The following is a 6,607-nucleotide window of genomic DNA, read 5'->3' as shown; positions in this document are numbered from 1 at the left end:
GAGATCTGCTTTTCCCCTTTTTATGTCAGCTAGTTTCTGCTGGTCTCTTTGGAAGGCCTTGAAGCAAGTCCCTCGTGATGCACGTGCTCTTAGTCTGGACCAGTGACATGATCAGTCTTCCAAGTCACTGTCACCCCCTGCACTTTCACGACAGTGCTTACACTGCTATATTTTCCTGAGGAAGTGAGGTCCCCCTAGGCCCACAGACTGCTAAATACAAACACCCATTAATGTAGAGTAAGGCAAAAAACCAGGAGCAACCTCAACCTTAACATAAGAGCAAAGCAGCCTGCACAGTCTCCCACCCAGGACACACAACCAGAGTATACTTGTGCATGGGGCCATGTAGCAAGACCCAAAGCACAGGATTTCTGCCAAGGAAACCTGTTTCTCTCCATCCAGCATAGGGGTGAGGAAGAGAGAAAGGAGTTGCAGCACTGCCCTATACATGAAAATACCAGCACTGTTGTGGAGGAACAGTTAAAATGGGGCAAACAGTGGGGAGGGGAAAGGTGAAGGCACCTTATCATTCAATAAACTCATGCCTGATCAATAAAAACCCAAAAGCAAGTACAAAACCCTTGTAGGCCTACCTGCACAAAGGTAAGGCCTGAAGTAGGACTAGTCCCTTCATAAGCTCCTACAGCTCCTCTACTCCCCAGTGGATTTAAGACCCATATAAACCTCATGCAAGCAATTCCAATCAACAGTTTAGGGACAGCCAGTTGCAGCCATGGCATTGCCAGCCATGGTCACGTTGGTCTAGGAAGCAGCACCACCTGTGTCTCCTCCTCCAACACACCCTACCTCTACCAAAGGTGGGACATTGCAAAAGGGGGAATGAAGCAGAAGGTGGAGTGAAGCAAAGTTGGGATGAATCAGAAGGTGGGATGCAGCCGCAGAAATACAAAGCAGCAGCACGCAGAAAACCAAACCCTTAAAACCCTTAAGGTGAAAAGCAGAAGGAGAACACACAGCCACTGTAAGAAAAGAGGCAGAGGGTGACAGCAACCTGGTAAACTAAAAGAGAAGGAATCACAGAGTGAGTAAGACTGGAAGGGACCACAGTAGGTCATCTCGTCCAACCTCTCTTCTCAGGCAGGGTCATCCCAGAGCACATTGCACAGTATTGCATCCAGATGGTTCTTTAATATCTCCAGTAAGGGAGACTCCACAATCTCTCTGCACAATCTGTTCCATGCATGGTCACCCTTACAGCAAAGAAATTCTTCCTCATGTTCACATGGTACTTCCTGTGCATCAGTTTCTGCCCTTTGCCTCTTGTTCTGTTGCCTGGCACCACCGAGAAGAGCCTGGCTTCATCCTTTTGACACCCTCCCCTCAGACACTGATAGATATCAACAATGTCCCCTCTCAGTCATCTCTTCTTGAGGCCCAGCTCCCTCAGTCTTTCTTTGTAAGAGAGATGCTCCAGTCCCTTAACCATCTTTATTGCTCTCCAGTGGACATGCTGCAGGATCCCTGTGTCTCTCTTTTACTGAGGAGTCCAGAACTGGACACGGCACTCCAGGTGCACCTCACCAGGGCTGAGCAGAGGGGCAGGATCACCTTCCTCACCCTGCTGGCAATGCTCTTCCTAATGCATCCCAGCATACCATTGGCCTTCTTGGCCACAAGGACACACTGCTGGCTTCTCATGGACAGCTTGTTATCACCCAGGATTCCCAGGTCCTTCTCTGCAGAGCTGCTTTCCAGCAGGTCAGCCCCCAGCCTGTGCTGGTGCATGGGGTTATTCCTCCCCAGGTGCAGGACCCTGCACTTGCCTTTTTTAAATTTCAGAAGGTTCTTCTCTTCCCATCCCTCCAACCTGTCAAGGTCCTTCTGAAGGGCTGCACTCTGGGGTATTGGCACAGAGCTCCTCCAGCTTTGCGTCATCAGTAAACTTGCAGAGGAGGCATCTGCACCTTCATCCAAGTCACTGATGAATCAGTTAAACAATAGTGGGCCTAGTATTGAACCTTGGGAGACACCACTAGTCACAGGCCTCCAACTAGACCCTGTGCCACTGATTATGACCCTCTGGAATCTGCTATTCAGCCAGTTCTTAATCCACTAGGGAAGAGGAACTGTTAGAAGAGTGAAAAGATTTATCAACAAAGAAAAAAGCTGCTCTTCCCAATGTGTTTATTTTGGGAATAGATTCATTGTGCAAGTGCAGCTTATCTCTATAGCTCGGAGAAGAGAATTGATCAGCTCTCCACTGTCACCTCAACTGACAGACAGCTGTTGCTGCGGAAGAGTGACAGCTGAAAAGCCTCCTGATTGATTCACACCCCGTCTTGCTCCTTTGCAGCTAACCAGTCTTGTGTTCACTCTGCTTTTATTGAAGTGATTCCTTCTAATTGTCTGTTTAATACCTTAAAAAATACCGGGAGATACAGGTCAGTGCTCCAGTAAGCTGATGTTCGGGCAGTGTTTTCCAGGTACAAATGAAGATTTGCTTATGCTCAACACAAAGGCTGAAAAGAAAAAATTAATGATTTTATCAGGTAAAGCAGGTGGTGTGGTCACACCACCAAGGTCACTAGCATTAACAAAACACTTTGAAAACAGAGCTGTGGCATGTTCCCAGCAAGGTGCTGGAGTGTTGTAGAGATAATGTGCTCAGCCTAGAGGGAAAAAAATATGATGCGCTAACACTCGATAACAGCTGTTAATGGCGGAATATTGTGGACAGGAGAAGGATGTTTGACCTACCAGTTCTTTGGAGGAAGATATAAACAACTGCTTGATTCCCCACTGCCTTGGCCCTGCTATGGCCTTCTATGCTTGTGCCAAGTAAATGCAGCATATATGCTAAATGCTTTCACAACAAAAGAGCTGAGTTTTATGACCACTTGCATGGATGTAAAAATCTACAGAAAGTGCAAGGCAGGGGGAAATCAGGGCCTAAAAATGCAAGAAGAGGGGCTTCTGCAAGCACAAAGAACCAAGGAGACTCAGAAATGCAGTTATATAGCGACTAAATGAAAACAGCATCTTTTAACTCTTCTAAGTGGTGCCCCAGGAGCTGCCTTCCATGAAAACAATACATTGTCTCCTCTTCCTAACGCTGCCATCACATCTAGGAAAGAGAAACCACACTCCCTCCTGGATCAGTAGACTGGACAACCCAAGGCCAGCTGCACACTCTATTTTTGCCCAGCTGACACCTGCAGAAGAGCCACCGCAGTCCCTGACTCACTTGGCAGAGCAATGGCATTTCATATGTGGAGCACAAGGCATACCATCACCGGAGCTGGAACACCCTTAGTCTGGCTCCACCGCATGAGCAAATCTACAATTGCCTTTCAGCCTTGCTGAAGGAGGCAGCAGTGTTTCATTCACTGTAACTTTTAATACTGATAATGGTGTAAGAGCAGTAAAGAAGCTTTTATCCTGCCCATCTCAGTGCAAAAAGGGATGAAAAGCTATTTGCCTGTAAATGAGGACATGGATCCAGAAGTCACTGTGTGAAGTCACCACAAGGTACTGTGAAGAGTGTATGTAGCCTACAAAGACCTTCTCTCTCTCAGTGACACAGGGTCTCACTTCTAAAGGCCCTGGACCAACGAGGCTGAAATTCCTAAATGTGCCTTCAAAGGCAAGAAAATAACTTTGTGGGGCCCAATGAATCCATCCACTGCTAGACTGACATGGTGCATGTCTTTTCTGAAACCTGAAGTGCTGCCCTGACACAGATTTAACATTCAGCTGAAATTTTTAGAAACAAAACCAAAGAGAAAACCAGAGCGTGACAGCTTGTGCCATCTGCATGGGATATGAGTGTGAGTTTTAATGGCACCAGTTACATAATTATTGAAAAAAATCATTATTCAAATGCGTTTACTGGTTATAAACCCTTCTACAAAAAAAGCTAGTGGCATGTGCACTTGCACCTGCTGCCTTTGTGTGCTCCAGCTGACTTTGTGCATAGGAAGTTCTGCATCAGTGGGGATGGCAACACACTGGTAGGCATCCTTTACCCCTCCCCATCCTTTTTCTGATGCATTAGTACACTACAGTCTGCTAAAAAAACCCTACCCAAAATTATGTAGGATGAGGGGAGAGCAGAGTACTGGAAATGCATAATGTTAGAGAGCAGGCTACTACTGTGATGAAATGAGAGCTGCATTTTGACAGTATTCTCTGCTGCTTACACTGTGCAGAAGGTCAAGACTTTACTATGTATTCTCCAATCCTCATGCAGACTCACCACCTCCTCAGCTGCACAGCAATTGCACATTTCAGGCTATTTCTATTTTTATGAACTTCCTAGACACTTTCCTCATCTTCCATTTAAAAATGTATCTTTACTGTATCTCGAGCCCCTCCACCCTCTAACCATTTGCAATTCCTCTGCCACTATTGAAACAGATGCTGTATAGAATCAGAAGCCAGAATCAGTACTGTAGCTTCATTACAGAGAGATCCAGATGAAAACTCTAAGAGGAGTAAGCAGACATGTATTTAATCAAGAGTTTATACAGTATGTTGCAAATCTTTTTAAAAGATACTTCTCTAGTTACATTTGATGTATTTTCCCTCAATAGTTACATTTCTTAATTTGCCATATTAACAGACACCAAGCTAAGCTCTCTTCCCTTCTGCAGTTCCTCAGACTACAGAAAGACTTGTTGCAGGATTAACTGCTCATCTGCTTGGCAGCCCACTAACAAACCAAAGCAGGAATGCTTACCCCTGCTTGGGCACTGAATTCAACCCCCAGTGGCTACAGAGGTGTCATGGCACAGAATTCAGCTCAGAAACAATTTAGGTAAGGGTCAAGAATGGTTGCAAATATTTTTTTCATGAGTTTCCACAGCCTTATATAGCTTTATACATATAATATTAGCTTTATACATCAGAAAAGCCCAACACATATAACCAATCTAGAAACCTTCCAAAATGTTGAAAACCTGTCTCCTTTTCCCTGTATTTTGGCCCTGTGCTTCTCTGGTACACTTTGATCACAAGCAATGTGCATGAGAAAGAGTTTCTTGAGGATGCAGGTCAGTAACAACAGTATCTTTGTCTTGAATTCCTAAGTGGTGTGTTCCTACTTGGGATGCCTAGAAAAAGATGGATAACACACATGCCTCTTTTGCTGCCATGTTATGTGCCCATGACCAACCCTCCATTCCAACCAGCACCAGGTGTAGGATGGGAGCCTAATGATTGCAGCCCTTTGAGAACAAGCAATAGGAAAGGTAGCACCCAGCTGAAACCACTGCATTCAGTATATTCACATTAGGTTAAACCCCAAGCAGTTATAATTTTGCTATAGTTGACTCAGCCTGGATTTGAATCCAGGATGTAAAGAAAAATTAAATTTCACCATCCATGTTAAGAAAGCAATTCAGCTTCTGAACTGGATCAGCTTTGATGCCATGGTAAAGAATTTAGTTGAAACATGGTTTGATGAAGGACTCCTGTTCAGCAGCAGATATAATTATCACCCTTATCTTAATTAGATTATGAACTTGACTTTAGGATCCCCAAAAGAGTATTGAAAGTTTGGTCCAGTTACACTGAACTTGGTCCAGAACACTGAAGCTTATCCATCAAGATAAATATATTACCAGTTCTTTGATAGAACAGATGCTTGATGAGTAACAGAGCAAATGCCTTTTTAACTATGATTTTTTAAAAGGATTATTAAACTGCACTAAAGTGTATGCTGTTATCTTTGAGGGGAAAAAAGTATAATACATGAAAAACAATTATTATAGAGCACATCGAGCACAATTTTTCAAGCACTAGTTTCAGAATTAAAAACATCTGAACAAAGGTTCTCTCTGTGGAGCGTCACTTTGTAACCAATTCAAAGCTTTAAATAGCTATTGTTTAAAAAAATTGTCAGCTACAGAAATTGTTTTCCCTTCAGATTCCAAATCCTGTCAGACCAGGGTGATTAAAATGTTGCATTAAAAAAAAAGGAGCGTGGAAGGAAAAGGCAATATAATCAGCCCTTATAAAAGTAAAACCATCAACTCAATTTTTAAAGCATCATGAACAAAAGGCTATAGCCCATCTATCATTCACATATGGATTCATGTAATGATTCTTCAATTAGAATTATTATCTGTACAGCAGCTGAAGACTGAGAACTGCTGATACACTGCAGATGAGAACATTTGCTAGTCTCTAGGCTCCAGCCTTTCTTAAAAAATGATGATCGCACAATATAGATTGCTTGGTTTATATGTGTATTAAGCTGCAATGCCAGCATTTACATTTGCAACATTACAGTTTTGCTTTCTTAGGCTCAAGAGAATTTGCTGCATCTGGTAGATTTTATTTGCTTTGTATCTTAGGCAATTGTTACGAGCAAAGCACGAATAGGCAATATTATTTCTTAAAGTCCTTTGTTTTGTTGATTATCTCAGATTCTACACACACACACAAAAAAAGTAAGCTAAGAGTGGGCCTGTGAGATGGGTCATTCAGTGTCAGTTCACTTGCACTGTATTATCCCAGTGCTATTTTTATAAGGCATGTCCATCTGCTTCTTAATTTCTTCCACATGTATAGATCCAGATAGTCTAAGATGCAACAGCAGAGGAAAAGAAAAGCACCTCACACAGCAGTTACAGGCACTGTAAGG

This window comes from Pithys albifrons, chromosome 5 (assembly GCF_047495875.1).
Source record: "Pithys albifrons albifrons isolate INPA30051 chromosome 5, PitAlb_v1, whole genome shotgun sequence".
NCBI lineage: Eukaryota > Metazoa > Chordata > Aves > Passeriformes > Thamnophilidae > Pithys > Pithys albifrons.
The sequence above is the reverse complement of the archived record's forward strand: the minus strand, read 5'-3'. Positions refer to the sequence as shown.